Raw genomic sequence first — 25,791 nt, 5'->3', positions numbered from 1 at the left:
AAGGAAAGATCCATGCTGGCCTCCAACTGGATTGCCACAGAGGAATCCTAAGCTGACACCACATGGCCTGCAGAGCTATTACCCACTTCTAGAGAGAAATTCTGTGGAGGATGGACAGCCAAATAATCCAGCTGAGATTTTGCTTCTTGCTTAAAGGCAATACATAGATGTTAACTGATTCCACCACAGCACCCTGGGCCAAGTGTTTAAACCACTGGTTCTCAAGATAAATGGCCAGGAAAGAAAAATGGACTTCTAAGAGTCTTAGGTACAAATGCCTTACTAATACTACAATACGTGTAGTTGTGGGAAGCACCCAAACAAAAGAGGCACTGTTTATGACAGTCTTTATTGGGAATGTGACTCCCACACTGATATTTTTTCTTCTTGGATGACATGAACTCCAGGTAACAAAGAAAACAAGGCCAACAGTAGAAAAGAAAGAAGACCCCCTATGGGTCACTTATCTGACAGCTAGGTATCAGCACTGCAACAGGGCATTCAGACCGATGGCAAAGAAGTTCTGGGTAACTGTGTCCGTATATCACTTTTATGCTGTACATCCTGAGTGGTGAGCATACGTCTGACATACGGTGCATACAAGATCTAAAAGATTTGCTATATTGGCCGGACGTTGGGTTATCCCTGGCATGAGATCCCTAAACTGAAGAGTACTATAGTAGTGATATAAAAGGACATCATCAAACAGGGAAATAAGAAACTAAAAATGACATAAGAAAATGAAAGCTTCTTATGAACTTAGACTAGCCACAGAAGCCAAAGACAACCACAAAGCCTTATTTATTTATGTCAGAAAAAGAAGAAATAACACCAATATTTTTCCATGCTTATTCATAATGATACTGACTGCTCCTATAGAGTGGATATTACTAATTTAAAATACATTTAGTGTCAACTTCACCCCAGAGAAATCTATTTCAAACCTGCTTATCCCTGATGGAATCATATAAACAATCATCATGAATGAGCATGTACTAAATATACTCTCCAAAACAACAAATGGCACATCTGTGGAGCCAGACAAGCCTAAGCAAACATTGTGGACCCACTCCTCAAACTGTTCAGTCTGACCATAGCAACTGGGTTAGTCCCATGGGAGTGGCACACAGCTGCTGTGATGCCACTCCACAATGGTGGACTTACACTCACCTCAATCCCTAGGAATTACAGACATATCAGCCTAACAAGTCTTACATGCAAAGCCATGGAGCATATCACAGCTGACCTACTCAACTCTGATATCAAAAATCTTATCAGACTCTCCCACTAGCAGTTTGGCTTTGTCAAGCATAGAGCCTGTCTAATGAATCTTATGACCTTCTTTCAGAGGGTTTCTCAGGCTGTAGACTTAGGACAAGCTGTCCACACAGCATCCCTTGACCTCACCAAAGCATTTGATACCATACCACATCAAATATAATAAGCAAGGCAAAGGGGATCCAAATTGACACGCATGTGATTAGGTGGATATCCAACTGGTTTAGAGGCAGGACTTACACAGTAAGAATAGAGGGAGCATGTTCTCAGATCAAGAGGGTGACCAGTGGAGTTCTGCAGGCATCTATGCTGGGACCTCTGAAGTTCAGTACCTACTTCTCCAATCTCTGCTTATTAAACAAGTATCTCTGTTTAACAATGGTCATGCATAACTGTAAACTAGGAGTCATTGTCAAGTCCCTCTCTGACATTCAAGCACTCCAATGAGAGCTTGCACTTGTAAATAACTGGGGTACAAAAATGGGGACAAACTCTGAGTGTGTCATCCTCTGGATGAGATGTTAAACTGAGGCCCCATCTGTCTTTGTTAATGGTAGGTGCTATGAGATCTTTTACATCCACTAGAGCTATCAAAAAGAGTAGGAAGAAGTTTCTCCAATGCCCTAGCCAAATTTCCCCTAGTAGTATAAATACCACCAAGGGTCTCCCCTGAAAAGATGTTACTATCCTAATGAGACTAACCTGGTCAACAAATGATATTTAAATTAAACATTTTAAATTAAATTTATATCACAGCCTTCATTTCAAAAATAAAGAAACTAGTATGCACACTGACAGTTTTGATCAGTGTTTATGGTAATCAAAGGGTGGGCACACAACTGATGGGATGCCAGAATGGCTTCAAAGGGGCCCTGGGCCATTACCCTGCCTAAGGCCCCATTTGACAATGATCTGGCTCTGTTCCATAGGATAGGGTCAGAGATCTAAATCTACTCCAACAAATAAAAAAGACAAGGGAGATGCATAGAAGACAAGGGAGATGCACAGAATTGTCACCCAGCACCCAACCCTTCTGGTATGACTGGCCTGACCTTCCTTGAGAAGAAAGTCAAGGACAAAGGATAGGTACATGCAAAGTGGGAATAGCCTAACAGCTCAGTTGCCTTGCAATTCATACGATCCCTTAAAGTACAAATGATCTAAAAGTGTGCAAATACTGATGTAAATAGCACAAAAGAGCATATACAGAACTTGTATCTTATGTAAATGCACACTGACCTTTAAGTAGGAATGTTTCTTTACCTTATTTAATCACTTTTTTTAAGAGTAGCGAGAAACTTTGCTTTATTAGCCAGAGCAGGCAGACTTCATGAAGCAGTTAAAGTTGAATAAAATGAGGGCTAAAGAAAGCCTAAGCAAAGAGCTAGCTTGCCCTTTGTGAATGAAGATTTAATGCCCCCAAAGCAGCAATACTGGAAGGAATAAAATGGAAGAAGATACCAGGAAGAAACTGGAGTCAACACTACTGAACTAGAAAGAGAGAGACAGAGAGAGGTTTACCGAAATAAACTGTAACTCAACAGTATGGCACTGTTTTGAAGGTACTGGCTGTGAGCTTACCATTAGCCATAAAACTTTTGTTTGAGAAGAATCTGTATTTTAAGTTTTTTTATATAATGAACAATGATGTTTCCTAAGACTGATGGACTGCGGCAGGCATTACTGCTACTTTTTATGCGAACATCCTAAGACTCCACCTTTCACTACCAACAAGAAGGCCACCCACTTTGAGCATAATTTTCCCCACACAGAAGAAAATTGTTGGAGCAAAGCCCCCACCCCCCATGTGACAGAAAAAAGCCCTTCATTGAGTACTTGAAGTCATTGTCTCCTTTAATGAGTGTAACGGATTGTGGGGTCCCCTTAGTAGACTTGTACAGCAGCAGACCATTGTTTCTACAGATTGTGGGGTCCCCTTTGCAGACTTGCACAGAAGCAGACCATTGTTTCTGCAGCTAGAGGGATGTTGGCAGTAACCAAATCAGTGACTATACCAAGGACAGTTCTACCACTAAAACAACTAACCAGGGAGAAGGGACTAGAGGCATTTGGTGTTATCTCTGACTGTAATACCAAACAGGAGGGATGGAAATGAAACATCTGCAGGATCCTTTCAGCCCAGCTGAATGGAGAACCCCTGAAACCCTTCATGGACATAGGAGAACTGAATATCAGGACTCTGATAAGGTTAAAAAGGCATTACTTTCCTGAGATGGTGTTACTACAGATACATAAGTTCAGAAATTTTATAGCTGGACTTTTCTTATAAGAAAATGGTATGAATACAGTTATTTAGCTTCAAATCATATAATTAATTTATGGTTTACAGCCCAAGGGTTAACATACTAACATACAATAGAATTGTAGAAAAATTAGTCACTGCTAGGTTTAAGAGGGTTTTACATATTGGTTTAAGAAAATTAGTCTGTTAAACTGACCCTAAGGACTCTGAATGTTGTTATATGACTAGAAAGATAGTTATGCATTAAAACTGTACATAGATCTGAACAGTCTAGCTTTGTAGTAAAATCTGTCAAATGTTGGTAAGAAACAAAAAAGTATCAGCTACAGACATTTTGTTTTAAATGTGGAAAATGTCAGGAAGCTACATTCTGTTACACTGTAACATTTGTGATAACTACAATTTTTGAAAAGGACACTAGGCTGCATGTCATGCCTTGGGAATGCTAGAATAGTTGAGACTAAGTTATGTTACTATGCTCCTGCATCACTAATTAAATACAATATCCTTAATCAGCGGCAGAAAGAGGTGAGGACTGCCAAACTCAGTATGATCATGCTGATAAAGGGACAGTGTTTATGTAGGAGGACAAGATTCATGTTGCATCATCAAAGGTAATTTTGGCGAATGGAAAAAATGAAAACTATTCACCAAAACCACCTATGGCAAACAACCCAACAGTTTTGTTTTTGTAGGGCAGCAGGCCCCATACACCCCCCATGTGGGGGGGATACCCCAAACATATATACAGTGGATATAAAAAGTTTACACGCCCCTATTAAAATGCCAGATTTTTGTGGTATTAAAAAATGAGACCACACTAAATAATTTCAAAACTTTTCCCACATTTAATGTGACCTATAACCTGTACAATTCAATTGAAAAACAAACAAATCTGTTAGGGAAAAAAATATAAAAAATAAAAAAATGTACAATAAGCTGGTTGCATAAGTGTGCACACCCTTAAACTAATACTTTGTTAAAGCACCTTTTGATTTAATTACAGCATTCAGTCTTCTTGGGTAGGAGTCTATCAGCATGGCACATCTTGACTTGGCAATATTTGTCCGCTCTTCCTTGCAAACGTGCTCCAGATCGGTCAGATTGCAAGGGCATCTCTTGTGCTCAGCCCTCTTCAGGTCACCCCACAGATTTTCTGTTGGATTTAGGACTGGGCTCTGCTGGGCCAGTCCAAAACTTTAATCTTCTTCTGGTGAAGCCATTCTTTTGTTGATTTGGATGTATGCTTGGGGTCATTGTCGTGTTGAAAGGTGAAATTCCTCTTCATCTTCAGCTTTCTAGCAGGTGCCTTAAGGTTTTTGGCCAAAAGTGACTGGCATTTGGAACTGTTCATAATTCCCTTCACTTTGACTGAAGCCCCAGTTCCAGCTGAAGAAAATCAACCAGAAGAAGCAGGATACTGCCACCACCATGCTTCACCATGGGGATGGTGTTCTTTTGGTGATGCAAAGTGCCTTCACCATGGGGATGGTGTTCTTTGGTGATGCAAAGTGCCACCACCATGCTTCACCATGGGGATGGTGTTCTTTTGGTGATGCAAAGTGCCACCACCATGCTTCACCATGGGGATGGTGTTCTTTTGGTGATGAGAAGTGCCACCACCATGCTTCACCATGGGGATGGTGTTCTTTGGTGATGCGAAGTGCCACCACCATGCTTCACCATGGGGATGGTGTTCTTTGGTGATGCGAAGTGCCACCACCATGCTTCACCGTGGGGATGGTGTTCTTTGGTGATGCGAAGTGCCACCACCATGCTTCACCATGGGGATAGTGTTCTTTGATGATGTGAAGTGCCACCACCATGCTTCACCATGGGGATGGTGTTCTTTGGAGATGCGAAGTGCCACCACCATGCTTCACTGTGGAGATGGTGTTCTTTGGTGATGCGAAGTGTTGTTTTGGCACCAAAAGTACCTTTTGGAATTGTGGCCAAAAAGTTCAACCTTGGTCTCATTAGACCATAACACATTTTCCCACATGCTTTTGGGAGACTTGATGTATTACTGTGCAAATTTTAGCCGGGTGTGGATGTTTTTATGTATGAAAAGGCTTCCGTCTTGCAACCCTACCCCATAGCCCAGACATATGAGAATACAGGAGATTGTTGTCACATGTAGTAAACAACCAGTACTTGCCAGAAATTCCTGCAGCTCATTCAGTGCTGCTGTAGGTCTCTTGGCAGCCTCCCTGACCAGTTTTTGTCTTGTCTTATCATCAATTTTGGAGGGGCGCCCAGTTCTTTGCAATGTCACTGTTGTCCCATATTGTCTCCACTATTTGATGACTGTCTTCACTGTGTTCCATGGTCTATCCCATGCTGTGGAAATTTTTTTGTACCCTTCTCCTGACTGATACCTTTCAACAATGAGATACCTTTGATGCTTTGTAAGTTCTCTGTGAACCATGGCTTTTGCTGTAACAGGCAACCGAGTAAATGTCAGGAAACTCCTACTAGGACAGCTGAACTTTATTTGGGGTTAATCAGAGTCTCTTTAATTGATGGCAGATGTGTACCCAAGAAGACTGAATGCTTTAATTAAATTTAATTACCCTTCTCCTGACTGATACCTTTCAACAATGAGATACCTTTGATGCTTTGTAAGTTCTCTGTGAACCATGGCTTTTGCTGTAACAGGCAACCGAGTAAATGTCAGGAAACTCCTACTAGGACAGCTGAACTTTATTTGGGGTTAATCAGAGTCTCTTTAATTGATGGCAGATGTGTACCCAAGAAGACTGAATGCTTTAATTAAATCAAAAGGTGCTTCAACAAAGTATTAGTTTAAGGGTGTGCACACTTATGCAACCAGCTTATTGTACGTTTTTTAATTTTTATATTTTTCCCCTAACAGATTTGTTTGTTTTTAAAATGAAATGTACAGGTTAAAGGTCACAATAAAGGTGGGAAAAGTTTTGAAATGATTTATTGTGGTCTCATTTTTTACATCACAAAACAATGGCATTTTAACAGAAGTGTGTACAGTTTTTATACCCACTGTATACCAACTCCAAGGTTGCATGGCAGTAGAGAAAAAAGCAATCTCTGCTGTCTGCAAAAGTAATTTTGATGAACACCCCTCACTCTTTTTACATTTGACAAAATTATGTTTGATGACATGATATGCCCTAGGAAGTGTTAACCTTTGCTAAAAAGCTGCTAAATAAGTACATATTCTTTGAGATAACAAGGAGTGTTCCATTACTCATTTGCTTGGGAAATAGCTCATCCTGTTGCTGTATATACGTATTTTAACACATGACATAGTAATAGGGAAGGATTTCCCCCCTTAAAATATATTTGTGGAAGCAACAGAAAGAAGATAACCCATCACAGTTTAAAAAGGCCTAATGCTACAAAAGTTTGGCTAAGAGTACAGAGAAGAACATATGCCATTTCATGAGATACTTCACCCTGCACTTACAGCAGATCAGTCTGCAAGAAAAGAAACCAGCAGAAGGGAGTTGCAGAATAAAACATTATAACCAGAAAGTAGAGGCATCGCTGCAGCCTGAAAGTATCGCAAAACAGTGAATAGAAGTGCATAGGAGGGATAACTCCCTGAAAGAAAGCTTTCTAAGAGAATGAAGTGGGGAGCTATTAAAAGTGCACAACCTGAGCAGAATCTGAATTCACTTTGAGTCAACAAAGGCAGTTTCAGCAAACATAAAAACATTAAAAAAAAATCTGCCAAAACTGCCTTCAGTAAACATCTTAAGGAAAGTTTTTTTTTTTACCCCATGTGGGGACACCCCCATGTCCCCAAACCTATATATACCAACTTTGAGGTCTAACAAGTGAAGGAAAATCAATCCACTGTCACTGAATGTAGTGTCTGCAAACTTACTTTCCTGTTTTTAAGTTTACAGAAACTACCTTCAACAACCAGACGTGCTCCCAGAATTCTTAACGTTCTACCAAGCTAAGACAGAAAGCCCCATAAAGAGAAAATTATAAACGAGTCAGTGCTGAGGAGGAAAACCTTACCAATAAGAAAAATCTGCTATTGTAATAAAATATGAAAAAAATAGTAGCAGAATCATACATCTCAACTGTCCAGATGTTTGCCTCGTATGTCTGGTCAGCTCCTCGTAAAATTTGTTGATTTCTGGATTTTTGTGGCAAATCAGTGAGGACTGAATTCCAAAAAAAAAAAAAAGGCAGGCATTTGAGTTTCAGATTTCATATCTTCCAGAAAATGCATGGTAACATAAGACCAACAACTTTCTAAGTTTATAAGAGCAATATTTAAAATGTGCCCCTATTTTAGGGCTTTCTCCCCACATTATTTTTTATTTTTGTCCAGATTATGTGTGCTAAGAGATTGAGAGCTAGACCAGGACAGAATTATAACATTACTTCTATCTGTGTAACATAGAAGAAATAGATAAGGCAATAGGTATCTATAACTAAGAGAAAAGTAAAATTAAACATAAAATGTATTCTTTTCATAGGGAGGACAACCTAGTGACGAAAAAGAAATGGACAGGTTGATGTTCATTCTTTGTGAGAAAGAGAAGTAAAGCAACACAACGTACAGAAAAGGGAGAAGGTTGCGTGCACTGAGAGACAAGATCACTTTCAATAGAGACCTAATGAAATAAATGCATTATATGTATCAGGTTCATAAAGAATGAGAAAGAGATGCATTAAATAAGGCAAAGATGGTAATTAACACTAAAGAACACTGGCATGATTTGTCTTTTCTTGAATAAGAATTAGACAATGAAACCCAAGGTGCCTGTGTTAGTAGGAGAGGAGGCATAACCTTCTACCTCAGGAAAGGCTGTCCTTGAAAGACTCCAGAGCTGAATGGCCTTTAGAGAAGCAGGATACATTTTAAAATGGTAGAGCAGGAAGATGCACTGAGCAAAGCAAGGAATAACATAACTGGACTGGTATGGGAAGAAGCTGACCAAAATGTTCCTACTTCTCTGCCTACATGTTGAGTTACAAAATGACTTCTACAGAGTAAATGAGGATAGAGAGGAAGCAGTGTATCCGCTGTTGGTACCCAGGCCTTAAACAGACCAATAACATTAGCACATAGTCGTGTACTAGATGATATGGATAAGACTAAGGCAAAGATACTAGTAAGGGTTTACTGTCCAGGTCTAGTGAAAGAAGTTGAGAGCTTCTGTTATGGATGTTATAAACACCAGAAGACAGCCCATTAACCAGGTTTTAAAAATCCAACACAACCTACATATATAATCTCTCCCTTAAAACAGGAAGAGTTTCTCCAGATTTAAAACACTCTATTATAATTTCCCCTGCCTAAAATTTCCTCCGTCAGTACTGTCAAGGACTTTACACCCATTTCCAGTCTCTGTCCACTTACAAAAATATTTGAAAAAATCCTGTACAAATAAATAACGGACTATATTTATAGCAATAGCTTGCTATCAGACAAACAACATGGTTTTAGAGATGAGTTCAGTTCCACGACTGCCTTTCTGCAGCTTACTCTATTTTTGTAACATTAATTATGGCATGGTCATTGCTGGGTATTTGTAGATATGACCAGAGCATTTGAAACTGTTAATCACAATATTCTTCTTATGAAACTGATCAAACTTAATTTTGGCTACAACCCTTTCAAGTGGTTTAAAAGTTACCTGGAGAATAGAACATTCCATTATCCATATTAACAACATCTTATTATTGCTGATACCCTAAACACCCGAGTGCCACAAAGTTAAAATCTGGGTTAAAATCTGGGTCTCCTTTTGTTTTCATTATACATTAATAATCTTATAAGCAACCTCCCATAGATGCTCCTATGATCTCCAGGGCAAACTATAGTCTTTCTCTAAGCTATGCAACTGGACTGATTGCAATCACTGTCTAATTAAACACACAAAACTAAGTTTATGCTATTTACAATACCTCAAAAAGTCATCTACCTCTTGTCAACATCATTGATAACCACAGCATCATCTTCCCCCTCATTTCAGAACACGAATATCTAGGGCTTAAACTTGATCCTTCCCTTACATTTTCAAATCACATAGACAAAACAATTAACACAATGCTATCTTAGCTTAAACTCTTCTATAGAATTTCTCATCTACTCTTCTCTTCAGCTCACTTTTCCCTTGCCAAAAATGTTCTTCATCCAAAATATGATCTTCCACCGATTACCTTTAACTTTGCACAAAATTCCCAAAGATCTCAGATAACAGAAAATAAAATTAGAGATTTTCTATCTTTGCCAGCAGAAGCCACTAAAAGGTCAACTTATCTCCTAGATATTCTTACACACAAAATACTATGCACTGACTACTGCATATCTTGGAGACACAAAATACCCATTCAAGATCAGGTTTACTCCCTAAGAAGTAACCAGGAGAAAGCTATTACATTAAGCAAACCTTCACATAGAATATCTACTGGACAATGTGTCTTCTGCTGACTAGGCCCAGCATAATGGATCAGAATCCTACCTAAATTAAAGAGCTTGGAATCTCTCACCAACTTCAAAAATGCCTTTTCTGAACACTTCTACAAGAAAACTGAGTGCAAATGCTTTAGAGACAATAGTTAACTTAAGCATTTGCTATTAAACAGCATACTACCTCCAGCAAGACAGTCACCATGAAATGTTGAATTCTAACAACATGCTACTTCAAGCATAACAATCTTTTCCTGATAGTTATCCTAAATGTTGTCATACATGTTTCCTGAAATGTGGAAATTCAAAATGGATGCTATGTAAATATTGTAAACAACTTTGGTTTTACTGTTAAATCTATCCCTACAATGTTTCTCTGTACACCCTATAACAAGAATACGGATCTGCAACAAGCATACATTTGATCCAAGACACTTAAAAAAAAAACATTGATTTTTCATCTTTTCTTATGTATTGCATGCTTCTTGGTTATTCATTGTTTGCTTTTGCTTCCATACTTTTGATAATGGCTGAAAAGGGTCTCCTGACCAGCCCGTCTACCTAGTTACTAAAAATAAATAGATAAATAAGAGGGTTGATGATAATGATTAATCCATCAGTTTGCAGATGGTAGATTAAGGTCTTCAAATGTCTGAATTTAAAACACTGATATAACTGATGCAGTACTACCTGACATAAATACAGTGCCCTGGTCAGTAAGCATCTCTTTAGAGGTACCCACTATGGAAGGTAACAGTACCAGTTCTCTGGCAATAGTTTGTTAGTAGAAATTTGGTAGCTCAGTCCATTGCTACTAATATCTATTGTTTGATTTTACTAGTGGACCCATGATGCAATACATTCAAATGGCAGTTCTATGATAGGTTTTGGGATTAAGGGACTTTTATACCTAGGAATGGGGTACAGTTTTCTAACATTCATGACAAAAAACATAGAGGTTCTCTCTCTTTCTCTTTGTCTTTCTTATTATACCCTGCAAGTACAATATGGCTAGTACTCTTGCCTTAGTTTTCTCCATCTCCATGAGACCTCTCAACATGTGCTTAAGGGTTTGTTACATTACTAATGCTCCAAAAGGTTTCTTTTGCTGTACTGTTGGGGCATGCTCCTGATAACAGACAGGGTAGGGTTTTACTGTTTGACCACAATCAAGTTCTAGCTTCTTTTGTAGCTTCTATACCAACTCCCTTATTGTGGTTTTTATTTTGGATCTGTGTACAAAGAATAACTCCCTTGTCCTTCCCCCATTCTTATATCAAGCTGTTGTCTGGTCTCTATATTGTTAAGTGTATCAGCATGCCACTCTGAGTTTTTGGATTCTCCACCTCCCACATTTTTGCTAGTGCTTTAATATTTTTATTTAATATTTATTTTACATTTGTTAACAGGGTTAGTCTGACTGAACTTTTGGCTCATTTTCAGCAGAGATCCGGGGAGAAAAGCTCCTCAGAGAAAATAATTTACAGTCAGCAAAAGATTATGAAACTTGTTGCAATATCATTTTAAATGAATAGTACAAAATACTTTACAGTCAGCAAAATATTATGAAACCTGTTACATCATTTTAAATGAATAGTACCTAGTTGTTTTAGGGTTCAGAAAGCGTATATACAAACATTAGATGAAGATATAAAGGAAATAACACAGAGGCAACCTATTAGACAGACTTGTTAAAGTTAGTTATTTAGGAGCAGTCAGACTGAGTACAGATAGGATAGACAGAGAGGAAAGGTAGTAGTGGGAGGGTACTGTGAGCGAATGTAACGAAGGAAGGAAGAGGTAGGAGTACAAGGTTAGAGGTATATTTGGAGTGAGGGGGAGTATTTGGTGGAAGGATAGTAATTTCAGGGTGGATGACTACAGTGGCGAGACCATTTTTTTGTTAGGTATTTTCTTGTGGCTAATTTGAAACTCTTGCTATGGTCAAGGGAATTTATTTCTAAGACAAGTTAGTTCCAGGATGTAGCTGGGTTATATTCATAGAGAAGTTATACAAATTTATAAACCCAAAACCAAAATCGGAACAGTTCTTGGTCTGAGCTGCTTAGAGTCCTAGCAGGGGATTATTTAGATATGATAGAAGAGAGGCTGGGGCAGAAAGAGGGTAAATAGAGGATGGAGTGGATGATTTGTAGTTGATATAGTTGGAGCAGGTGAGGGAATTCAAGCCAGTCTAGTTGCTTAAGTGATAAGCAGTGGTGAGACTTGTAAGGTTTGGTTTGCTGCGAATCTGTCCACCTTATTGTAGCTAAAAACAAGTGTGGTGTTAAGGTTTGTGAATATGTGACAGCTGTATAGGAGTGCTGGAAGTAGTAAAGCATGAGAGAGAGTTTTTTGGGCTGTGTTGGTTAAGTATTTCTTGTTGCGGAAGAGGTATCCAAATTTCTGGTGAGTTTTGTTGATGCAGTTTGTAGTATGTAGATCAAACGTAAGCTGATCATCTATTGTGACACCTAGCAATTTAGTACTAGGTTCAACTGTGATGATGGTGTTGCTTGATAAAATAGTAAATGTACTTTTGGAACTGGTGAGGTTTTTGGAGTGGAAAAGTAGGAGCTTAGTTTTCTTAGGATTAAGAATTAGTTTTTTATCACTAAGCCATGTCTTAATGGTGTTGAATGATGCCTGGGTAGTACAGGGGAGGTCAGCAATGATGACAACAGTAGAGTCATCTGCATATTGCACAAGTGATGACTGGGGACAAGAGGTATAGAGTAAGTTAGTGAAAATATTAAAGAGAAGTGGTCCAAGGATGGGTCCCTGGGGGACACCCATTTTCACAGTGGGGGGGGGGGGGTAGTGCAGAGAGCCATTTGACTGACTGCTGGCAGTTAGAGAGATAGCTAGAGAACCAGGAGATAGTAGGGGAGAGACATTTAAGTTAGTGAGTTTGTCCAAGAGGAGAGGGTGGAAGATTGTGTCAAAGGCTTTAGAGAGGTCAAGGAATAGGCATGAGACAAGTTTATTGTTATCACGAGCAAGAGAAACTGTGTTGATGAAGGATATTAGTGCAGTTGTTGTACTATGATTGGGACAGATTCCATGCTGAATGGGTGTGAGAAGGTTTTCCTGGTGAAGGTAATGCATTATCTGCTTGTGAATGCACTTCTCTGGGATTTTGGAGAGAGGAGAAAGTATGGCAATTGGTCTGAAGTTTGATATATCCGAGGAATTGCCACCTTTGTGAATAGGTAATATAAAAAAATTTTTCCTTACAGTGGGGACATAGGATTCAGAAACAGAGCGGTTGATCAAGATAGAAACAGGATAGGCCAAAGGTTCAGAGACAATCTGCAGGAAATAGGAGGGTGGGTCGTCAGCTGAGGGGGAGCAGGGTTTGAGTTTAGAGAGTAAAGATTTTATATAGTTAGTCAATACTGCTTTAAGAGAGAAAGAGTTAGAAGGGTTGGGAAGAGGTACTGAGTTAGTGAGGTTGTTGGCATTGTTGCTGGGGGGAAGAGAATTAATTAAGGTAGTTATCGAGTTTATAAAATGATGGGCTATGAGGAAATGTTTTTCTAATATTACATCGTGCATCAAAGCAGGAATTTTGAAAGAGGTAATTTTTTTCCTAGAACTGTTTGCACTTCTACAAGTGTGAGCAGAATGTATCACCATCAATGCTATAACCTCCACATTTTAGTCTTATACATATATATTAAGGGAACCTTAACAGGGATAATCTTGTTTATAGACTCTAGCAGGGCATGCACTTCACTTCCTTCCAGAAATACAGTACAGAGTACACTTCATCAACTCCACAGTAACATAACAACAAAGTGCAAACTCACTTATGCTGGCTGTAATTTTTGTCAGATGCCACAGAAGCAACTTCATTTGTAGCATTTATTTCAGTTTTTACATTTCTACTACTAGTGCTCTGTCCAGTATTAGCAGCATAGCATTTAGCAATGTGACCCCTCCCTCACATTTGATACAAATTAATAATTACTTGCTCATTTTTGTTTCACAGATTATATATTTCCTACTGCAGTTTCAGACTTAGAAACAAACAATTCAAATTTGAACACTGCCACCGCTAACATGAGTGTTCTTCACAAGATACAAGCTTATCAGAGTTCTTAGGATCACTTTACAGTCCTCATTTTCTTGTATTAGTCTGCAATGCCCTTTTAAATCTGTTCACTGCTAAAATTCCTAATATTTTTAATTTACTACTGGCATCAGGCTCTAGAGAAATCTGTAAAACGTGTTAAATCATGCATCTGTGCTCTTACTGGTTTATCAACATTAAAAGTCGAGTTATAAATGATACTAACTGTAATTCAGAAGTTATACCAACACTGGCCAAAGTTTATTTCTCAGGTTGGTCATAATCTATGTAATCCATTCCCTCTATGTTTATATATGTTTCATATATGTTTTCAGTGCCTCCACTGTTAGCTGGGATAACAGGCTTTGTGCCCAGACTGTTCAGTCTCCACTGTCTTGGTGGCACAGGACTCAAAGAAACAAAGTAGGATTCCAGGTCATCGTCCCGGATTAGTTTCTTTATAGCTAACACAGTTTTGAGGTTGGCACCTATCTTTGTCAACACAGTTAGCTGTTGTTTCAGATTCAATAGCTTTTTGCCATTCCCCACCAGTGATTACACAAGTCAAGTCTTTGCAGTAAGACCTGTATGGTCAGAGTCACAGAAAAACCATGCCATGAACAAAACTGCAAAGCCTCAGTGAATTAATAGCACCACATACGGTTTGTACTTGGCAGGAGAGGTACCCAAAAGGATCAGTAAATTTGGCAAGTCTCTAGATAAATGCCCATGCACATACCACCAGTGCAAAATTAAAGGAAACACCAGAGACAGAACTTTTTTAAACCACATGTTTACATTTGGTTAGCTTCCACCAGAAATATTACACTCATAATCCCTCAGGCAACAGGCTGACTTTAAAAGCACCAGGCTGTAGACCATGGCCATGTCCCAGTCATAGCTCTAGAACACAAATGCTTTCTCAGCACTCTCACATAGCACAGCTTCAGCATTTTTAAGGCAAGCTCCAGTTCACCCCTTCTGAACATCCAGCTGAGGAATGAACTTCCTGATTCTAGCTCTTCATATACTTCCTTTAACACAGCATTAATTGATAATCAGTGATTTAACTCGCCAGCCTGACTAACTGATGTGAGAATGTTCCATACTGCAGCACACATTTTAAAGATATAGTACCCATTTTATATATAAGAGCACAGTCACATTTTATATACATATATATATATATATATAGAGAGAGAGAGAGAGAGAGGTGGTGTCTTTCTTGACTTTAAGCATTTAATTGTTCAAATGATGAAAAGACCAGCAAAAGCTACTGAAAATGGAAAAATCACAGATTGCTGGTCTTTTCATGTTTTAGATCAGTGTATAGTGTGGATTGCAAATTTACCCTTTTCCCCACCGGACAGCAATCTCAGAGTGCCTCCCTGCAAAAAAAAAAAAAAAAAAAAAGTGTTTTTCTTTGTCTTTTTATCAGTTTATTTTTGAGTAATTGAGTTTCAAGCAATAATGTTAAAAAACACAGAGTGCAAAATAATTGTAGAGTATGCTCATGTAGATAGATATATGTGTGTATGTATAAAATACACGTGTGATTGTACTCACACTCGAATGCAAACACACACTAAACCCACAGTTGTAGCACCTTAATGTAGTCACCAATCTCCAAGGGACAGAGAGATCTGAATTTTTATACAAGTAGTAAGGTTTGGAGGTACAACCCACTACACTGGAGAATGCAGGGAGAAAAACAGTTTAAAAAATTGTGACAGTCACTACATTTCCAACTGCAGTTCAATTTTCAAAGTTCTGCAGCTCACCACTGTGCATCCTTCACTTTTGATAGGTAGCCACCAGCAGTAATAGACTCAGTCGCAACTCATGTTAGCACCAGGTTTGTACTGCTCAGTTTGTTTAATATATCATCGTTACTAAAAATAATTTTTGTCTGACTACATATGATTTGTTTTTTTCTACTCTAGCTTCCCCTAGTTGTTAACGTACACAAGTATCACAAACCATAACATTTCCTTTGTTATTCTCTTTTATCAGTTTTACTAGCTGAAAATACAGAGCGTTATGATTGGGTATCTGTGAAGAGGCCAGTGTGGAACACAGGCCATATCAATGTGTGACAAACAGTCAAAACGTGGAGCACCCTATTTTCGTACTGAGTAAAAAACGTACATTGACCATGCCACACATGGACACACACACACACACACACACACATTCACCCTTGTCATACCTCTCAATTGCCTGGAATTTTGCAAAATGCCCAAATTTCTGCCTTATATTTTTGGCCTGTTCCTAATAAAATATGTAATTTTCCGGCAAATCACATTGGAATTAAATAACATAATGACAGAACAGGGACATTGTTTCACATAGATGGACAGCCTATTCCAGAGAATGGGAATTCTCAGAGATACATATCTCTCTCTCCAACATTTCCTATTTGTGTTGCAAGCAAAATTTAGTTCTTTAGATCTAGTAGTTATTTTGCTGTTTGTTTGGTGGATGTACAAAAGATTAATCAAACTGGGGGTCCAGTTTTGTTTTTGGAAATTATTTTTTCATTTGCTGTGACCATCCATTTATTACTTTAAGTGTAGGTGTGTGTGTGTGTGTGTGTGTGTGTGTGTGTGTGTGTGTATATATATATATATATATATATATATATATATATATATATATATATATATATATACACATATATATATATATATATATATATATATATATATATATATATATATATATATATATATACACACACACACACACACACACACACACACACACAGGTGCGTGTTGTTGGAGGTGTCTGACAGATCCATAGTTTTACATTGCCCACAGGCATTGACATATTCCAGTAGGGTCTACAATTAAAAATAAACATAAATAAATAAATAAACTCAGACATTTAGTCCCAGTGGCTGAGCTAGGAGGAGGTTGAAATTCAACTAAAAGCGGGGAACTGCTGATAGCTATACAAAAAAATAAAAACTTATATGACATTCTTTCAGCTATCAAAAGAAGTAAGCCAAAACTCGTCCTACAAAGCAAATTCACACAAAATCATCCCATTTTATGCTACTTATTCTTACATAACAAATAAAAATTAACATCTAAACCCAAACCATTCCCATTCCAAAACTTCCCCAGTTAAGTAGGTCTTGACTGCTAATTTTTGCAACAGTGCTCTCTCATACCATCATCTGTCCAGCCAGCCCCAAAAGACATTACACGTGATGTCAAAAAGCTGGTGTTGGTATTATAGAATGATAATAACTTTACCAAAACATACTGAGTTGTACTGTTCCTATACAAATGGTCACGTATTTGGGAGCTCTCATTGGCTACTGTCCCCAGAAACAGTTGTTTGATTGGATCATATACTGCAATGGTGATTGGCTGTAATTGCAGAATACAAACCAATCAAAAACTGTGCAACACTGCCAACGCTGTTCAATGCGGAACAGCGGAGTACCTATTTGATTGGTTTGTATACGGCGATGCCGATTGGCAGCAATTGTGGTACACAAACTAATCAAAAGCCATGCAGTGGAGCCAAAGCTGTAGAACAGTAGAACAGTGGGTTCACTTATGGTCAAATGCGGAGCATTCCGCATAATCTTGGCCGCTCAGTTGTTAAGTGTTTCAGACAGCAAAGCTGCCGATTTGAATCTTGACATCCATGTCAAGAACACACAATAATAGGTTATGATCAGTGAGACCTGATAATATCTCTTTCTACTGCATGGACGTTTATCTACTCCTGTTACAAAAAAAAAAAAAGGCAGAAGTGTTTTACCAGCTATGAAAGCCAGTAAAGCACTTAGTGGTTGCTTTCACACAGAGAGCAAGTAAGGAAAAAAATCAGGAACAGTTTTTAAATAATGTGCTAATTTAAATAAGTATAGACTGATGTCTATAAACTTACATGGATAAAGAAAAAGAGATATTCAGGGACCGTTGAGAGTGAAGAGACATCACTTCCCTTATATCAGACTTAACAGCACTTAGGGGATGTGTGACACCCCTTTGACAGTAGCGATAAAGTCAGGTCTTGTGCTACAGAATTGTGTAACAGATTTATCTTTTTTCTGATCTTGAAGGATAATCGCTGCACTCCATGCACTACAAGAATCTTACTACTTTCTAAATATCATTCATGCTCATTATGATTTATATCATTTGAGTCAAAAGAAACATCTTTTCATTTACTGTTTATCATTAAACCATTATTTGCGAGAAGAATACATATTAAGGTCACTGTAGTTCTATACATTTAATTAAACAAGAGTTTAACCATGACACTTTAGATTTAACAAAAATATACTCTTATTTTACCCAAGGATTTTCAACAAGTGCTTCTGCCTTAATTAAATGCCTCATCATACAACAATATATTATAGTCAAACAGCCCTGCTACAATATGAAGGAGTACACATTAATGAATACAAATTCAGCAGCCTAACTCACAGTCTTCTGGGGGGAAAATACATTATAGTCAGGAACAAGATAAAGTAGTATCTTCTTCTTCTCTTTTGGCTGTTCCCATTAGGGGTCGCTACAGCAGATCATCTGTTTCCATTTCTTCCTGTCCTCTGCATCTTGCTCTGTCACACCAACCACCTGCATGTCCTCTCTCACCACATCCATAAACCTTATCTTAGGCCTTCCTCTTACCTGGCAGCTCCACCCTTACCATCCTTTTCCCAATATACCCAACATCTCTCCTCAGCACATGTCCAAACCAATGCAATCTCGCCTCTCTGACTTTATGTCCAAACCGTCCAACCTGAGCTGACCCTCTAATATACTGATTCCTAATCTTGTCTATCCTTGTCACACACAGTGCAAATCTTAACATCTTTAACTCTGCCACTTCCAGCTCCAACTCCTGCCTTTTTGTCAATGCCACCGTCTCCAACCCATACAACATAGCTGGTCTCACTACCCTCTTGTAGACCTTCCCTTTCACTCTTACTGGTATCCGTCTGTCACAAATCACTCCTGACACTCTTCTCCACCAATTCCACCCTGCCTCTACTCTCTTATTCACCTCTCTTCCACACTCACCATTACTCTGAACTGTTGATCCCAAGTACTTAAACTCATCCACCTTCACCAATTCTACTCCCTGCATCCACACCATTCCTCTATCCTCCCTCTCATTCACACACATATATTCTGTCTTAGTCCTGCTGACCCTCATTCCTTTCCTCTCTAGAGCATATCTCCACCTCTCCAGGGTCTCCTCAACCTGGTCCCTACTCTCACTTCAGACCACAATGTCATCTGAAAACATCATAGTCCATGGGGCCTCCTGTCTGATCTAGTCTGTCAACCTGTCCATCACCATTTCAAATAAGAAAGGGCTCAGAGCAGATCCTTGATGTAATCCCACCTCCACCTTAAACACATCTGTCACTCCCACTGCAGACCTCAACACTATCACACTACCCTCGTACATATCCTGAACCCCTCTTACATACTTCTCTGCCACTCCCGACTTCCTCATACAATACCACAACTTCTCTCTAGGCACCCTATCATATGCTTTCTCCAAGTCCACAAAGACACAATGCAACTCCTTCTGACCTTCTCTATATTTCTCCATCAACACTCTCAGAGCAAACATCGCATCTGACATGCCAGACACACTTGTAATAGGTGACTCCATAGTCAGACACACTGACGTCCCGCTCACCAGACTGAACAAGGAAAAGGTCACAGTAAGCTGCCTGTCGGGAGCTAGAATCCGCCACATAACACAAGCACTCAGGTCACTCCACAGCAAGTACAAATATGACTCAGTCATTGTACATGCCGGTGTGAATGACCTGAGACGTACCTCCCTGGACTACATGAAAAGAGACATAGAGGAGCTCTCTGATTATGTAGCCCAGACCGGTATGACCCTGACCCTGAGCAGCATCTTACCCTCACCAAGAATGATGCCACAGTACAAAGACAAAATGATCAGTTTTAACAATTGGCTTAATTACTGGTGTCATTCTAAGGGGATCAAATGTCTGTCTGCTTGGGATGACATGCTTGACAAGCCACGCTGCTTCGCAAGGGATGGCTTGCACCTGTCACCCCTGGGCTTCTGGATATTGGCCAAGGATCTTGCCACCCCCATAGTGCCTTTTTTAGGCAAGGCTCAAATGACAAACCTACCTCCCCAGAAAACACAAGTGGAAAAAAACTAAGGGTAATGCTGCTCAATGCCAGAAGTCTAAACCTCAAGATGCATGCCCTCGAAGCCCTCCTCAGTATGGAGAACATCGATGACTGTGCGGTAACTGAAACCTGGTTCAAGGCTCCTGAGAGCACCCCAGCACTATCAGGTTTTACCTCATATCATGCTTTCCGGCTCCAAAACTTGGACCGAACCACAAAAGGAGGGGGAGTATCCATTTTCATCAAAGATACCCACACCTCCAGGTTAGTGGCAACGCATGAAGCATCGGAGACTATCCAGGTGCAACTAACCATAGGCAAAACTGCCTTACAGTTTGTAGCATGCTACAGACCACCCTCTCAAACTCAGGAACCCCACACAGCCTTCCTGAAGACACTGGAGAGTATGAATGTCTCTCCAAATATCATCATTTTGGGAGACTTCAACTACACAAACATAGACTGGGAACATTACTCAAGCCCCAACACCCTAGCCCAAAGGTTCCTAGAATTCATAAACTCAAATGCAATGGAACAACTAGTCACCATTCCCACAAGAGGAGACAATATACTAGACCTGATCATCACAAACATGGGGACAAAATGCTCCACACCGGAAGTATATCCCTCCTTGGTAAGATCAGACCATAAATTAATCTCACTGGAAATCCACATCCCGCCCCACCCCCTGCACAAAAGACCACAGTGAAGAACTTCTCAAAAGCAAACTTCACACTTCTTAAGACTGAAGTGGTATCCTTCAAGGCCCCTGGGCCAGTGGAAACCACAACCCACACTGCTGAATCCTTTGCAAATGCCTTCTATGGGCACCTTCAAGAATGCATGGATCATGCAATCCCAAATAAAACCAAGAACCACTCCTCCAAAGGCAGGCGCCCGGTCTGGTGGACCCCAGCCATAAACAAACTTTACAACAGGAGGAGGAAGCTACTACATGACAGAGCAAAATCCCTAAAAGGGAAGACGTCTCATCAGTACTAGCAAAAAACTACGATCACTCATAAAATCATCCAAGGCCAACTTTGAGAGAAAAAAATCGCAAAAGACACAAAAGACGATCACAAGGCCTTCTTTAGCTATGTTAGAAACCTGGGTGGAAGCTCCCAGATATGCTCAGAGTTAGTCCAAAATGACACAAAATACACTGAACCCAGTGACATTGCCAACATTCTGGCAGACAGGTTCAGTGCAAATTTCTCCTCCCCCTCCCCCCAAAAGGAGAAATAACTATCCCAGCAGAGTGTAGCCTCCCTAACATCTCAGATGCCCAGGTGAGAGCCGCCCTCTCTAAAGCTAAAAACACAGCATCAATGGGACCGGATGGTGTCCCGGGCTGTGTGCTACATGAACTCCAAGAGGAACTAAACCCACACATAAGGCTGCTGTTTAATCTTAGCCTTACTACAGGATACGTACCCAAAGAGTGGCGTCCGGCAACAGTGGTCCCACTTCACAAAGGCGGTGCTTCTACGGACCCTGGAAATTACCGCCCCATAAGCTTGACGAGCCTGGTCTGCAAAGCTATGGAGAGGATCATTATGGAACTCATAAACAAAGACATTGGGGACCTACAGACATTGGATCCTACCCAATTTGGCTTTGTCAAGGGCAGATCCTGCCTTTTGAACTTGGTCCACTTTTTGAAACAGTCACTAAGGCCATTGATGAGAGTAAGGCAGTTCACACAGCCTACCTTGACCTTGCAAAAGCCTTTGACACAATACCCCACTCGGGCATCATAGACAAACTCACCAGCTTAAATGTAAACCCATATGTCACAAGATGGGTTGCAAACTGGCTCAAGGACAGAACCCACAGGGTCAGAGTTGCTGGAGCTATGTCAGACTCTAAGCCAGTCACAAGCGGTGTCCCACAGGGCTCAGTCCTGGGACCCCTCTTGTTCGGCATTTATTTTTCCGAGGTACAGGCAAACATAGGAGGATTGTGGCTGACAAAGTTTGCAAATGACTGAAAACTGGGTGCCATAATTGATACTCCAGCAGACACAAACATCCTTCAGAGAGGCCTCATAGAAACGGATAACTGGTGCCAGAGCCATGGCCTTAAGCTGAACGCCAAAAAATGTATAGTCATACCCTTTGGGAAAAACAAGGTGCCGACAAATTACCACATAGGCGGTAATCCATTAAGTACAGTAACCTCTCATTTGACACTCACATTGCCAAAGTGGTTAGGAAGACCTTCTATATTGCCCACCTTATCATGAAGGGTTTCACATCTAGATCAAGAGAGGTCATTGTGCCCCTGTACTCTTCTCTTATCAGGCCAATGATTGAGTACAATGCCCCATTTGGGATGTATCTCACCCGACACCTGCAGCAGTTGGAAATACCCCAAAAGTTCCTCACCAAGAGGATAAAGGGTCTTAAACATATGTCATATGCTGCCCGACTGAAAAAACTCCAGCTCTATTCAGTCGCATACCGCCTACTCAGAGGTGATCTGTGCCTGACGTACAAGGCCATGTCCAATCCTGAATTAATGGACATGCTCCACCTCAGAAAATCCAAATCCATCAGAGCCACGAGAACAAGTGACTTAAACCTCAACACAGAAATAAATAGGACGTGCTGGAGGGACAGATTCATAACCCAGAGGCTCCCTACACTCTGGAACAGAATCCCAGTCCATGCTAGGCAGAGCCCCTCACTGACTCTATTCAAGAGAAATCTCGATGAGTGGATGGGAGATCATAGGTTTACCCCGGGGGTCATCTCTGTGTCACTACTAGACAGAGGCATAGTAAACTAAACCCTAAAAGGGCGTAGTATTCTCATCCTAAGGGGTGGTGTAAGCCACATACACTCTGGCTAGGCTTATAAATGCCTTAGGGCAGATAGCCTAGTACGAACCTATGAACCTATAATCTGTAGTACTCTTTCCTGGCATGAAGCCATACTGCTGATCACTAATCTTCACCTCCCTTCTTAACCTAGTTAACAAGGTAACTTGGTATGAGGAGGGGAGAAAGGAAATCGCTAAGAGCCTCACCTCCTTGGCGATCCCATGCCTTGCATAAAATCATTACAATATTAAAAAAAAAAATAACAAATAAGTCAACAGAGTGATATTTGTTAAAATTAACTTTCTTTTGTCTGACAAATGTCTTCTTATGAAAAATATTAAAGATAGCTAAAGTGGTATATTATATTAAAAAAATAAAGTAATAATTATTTCCATATCTGACAAATATTGATGTAACTGCAGTACATGGTCCACATTTACACTTTGCTTACAGCTCTAATAATGTTGTATTTCTGTCCACCTGAGACAGCTACAAGGCATTTTACACAGATTGCAAGCTGTCACTGAATATATGAACATATACATGCTACAAAACACAATGTGACAATGTACAGCCTTCTACAGAAATTCCATCATTTGCAGAATTTTTTTGCATAAGATTCTTGCATCAGACAGCCTTAAATTTGGCATGGGAACAGAAGAGCTATGGGTTTGCTGGAAAAGAAGAAGCTGATGTAGAAATCAAGACTTAATGCCATTCCAGCACTAGGCATTAATGACACAGTGAGTTTAAAGTGTCCCTTGAAAATTAGAGCAGCAGTTACTTGATTCATTATTTTTAACGTAAAAGTATTTGTAAACATGAGAATTATGTATATATTGTGTGCCTTTAGTTCCTTATACTTCACAGGATAGTGACTGGTTGTACATATCATGTTTGCTAGAACATTGTATAAACTAGTTTCATTTGAGTGGGTTCATTTATTCTGAAGTGCCCATACTTGGACAGAGATAAAAGCACTCACTAAAGAATGTTGCCTTTTTTCCTGTCAAACAGTCATTAAATACGTAAGGGTTGGATGGTGTAACTTTTGGACACAAAGTATCTGATGTACAAAGAACACACTATTACAACTGTCCAAGCATGATGGTTTGCTACTGTATCAAGACAGAACTGTACCCTCTTCACAATATCCCAAAATGTTTAAGTAAACGCACGAAGAATACTTAGGCTTTACTAAGCATGATGGAAGAAACAAGATGTCTGTGTAGCAGTCCAACAATTACATGGACATTGCAAATATTGTGTCAAAATGCTAATTTTGCATCACACTCAAGCCATGCCAAAAGACAGGACCATTGCTACAAATTTCTTTGCAGCCTGATCCTCACAGAGGTCTCATGTCTTACAGTGCTCCTCCCACACAGCGTCAGATCAGTAAGCCCTTAATAGCTTCTGTTTATAAGACAAATTAAGACTAATATATGTGTAATAGAATCAGATTTCAAAACCCAAAAACTATTCTGAGTCTATCATGAAACATGATCAGAGAACAAAGACTCAAGTATTTTTTGTTATATGATATTCTACCATTCTTAAACCAAGTCGACCATTTCAGGAGAAAGTGAGAGACAGCTGGCGTTACAGTATAAAAACTAAGGAATCAAGGTCCTACATGGTACATAATGAACATAGTGTTATTGTGCGACACATCCAGACCATTTCAGAAGAGCCTCAAGGTGAAAGCAGTGTACTAAAGAAACATACTCAGGTGTCCAATCCAAGGCTGACAAGGTCCTTAGCAGATCAGCGTGCTCCAGTTTCTTCAAGTGCTCTAACATAAAAGTGGAAGTCAAAAACCTGAAATGTGTTCTAAAGACATACAAGACATACAACTTGTTTTAAATCCGAGTACGACTGTACCCGATTCTGCCCAGTATGATCCAGTGAGATACAATGGTGAAAGTTCAAAATGCTTTTGTTGTTTTTTAACCTTTTATCTTCCACACTGCAGTCTGTTTAGAACTATGCAGCATTATCGTTTTGCTATGGTATTGTGAATGCAAATGAATCCAGTGAGCAGATAAGTGTCTGATTTCTTTTCTTGCCTTTAAATATAATTGCATTATGAGAACCATCTAACTATATTAAATACCACTATGACAAGATAAATGCCTGTCAAAAATGAGAACGTTTCAAAAAGCATTTGTACAGTCCAGTAATTTTCATGAGTATTAAAAAAAGTGCATCTAACAAAACTTAGCTGTGTTCAACAGTTTCAGAGAGTTCCTTCTCCACTTTGGGGGGGGGGGGGGGTTTCATGATTAAAAAGTGTGTAGAGCTTTTTACAATTATGCATTTTGAATATGTAATATGCTGTGTCTTTAACTGCATTGGTCATTTTTGGAAGTTTATTTGTTTTAAGATTAATTTCATCTCTTGCTATATTCCACATGGTAAAGGTATGAATGATTTTTGCAAAAAATAGGGATTATACTGTGTTGTTTTTTTTAGGTGCACTCTTTGCTCTGTTTCTCTATAACATTTCCCATAAATTGATGCCATGGTAGGTGGTGGGCAGTGGTTTACATACAATTGCAAAGCACTGTCTAGGATGAGCTAAAGAAAGTAAAACGCAATTCAACAAGTCTGATACAAGGTAAAAAAAGAAACAAAAAGACTAAAGGAGATGTTCCGCCATGATGCCTACAGCTAGGTCATAAAATGAGTGTGGAAGAGGGTAGAGAGGGACTATGACTGGGCATGTTTATGGGTGGTGAAGGGGGTGTGTCTTTGGTCTCGTTTTCACCCAGTGA

General features: G+C 39.6%; 1 protein-coding gene across 4 annotated transcripts in view; it reads right to left on the bottom strand.

Moving 5' to 3' along the window:
- The window catches only part of DRP2 (dystrophin related protein 2), a 4,029,288-nt gene that overhangs the window by 3,851,085 nt on the left and 152,412 nt on the right, over nucleotides 1–25,791 (bottom strand). The gene's annotated exons all lie outside the window — the stretch shown is intronic.

The sequence above is a fragment of the Protopterus annectens genome, chromosome 15.part0 (assembly GCF_019279795.1).
Source record: "Protopterus annectens isolate FY-2018-M chromosome 15.part0, PAN1.0, whole genome shotgun sequence".
In the NCBI taxonomy this organism is placed as follows: Eukaryota; Metazoa; Chordata; order Ceratodontiformes; family Protopteridae; genus Protopterus; species Protopterus annectens.
The sequence above is the reverse complement of the archived record's forward strand: the minus strand, read 5'-3'. Positions and strand labels throughout refer to the sequence as shown.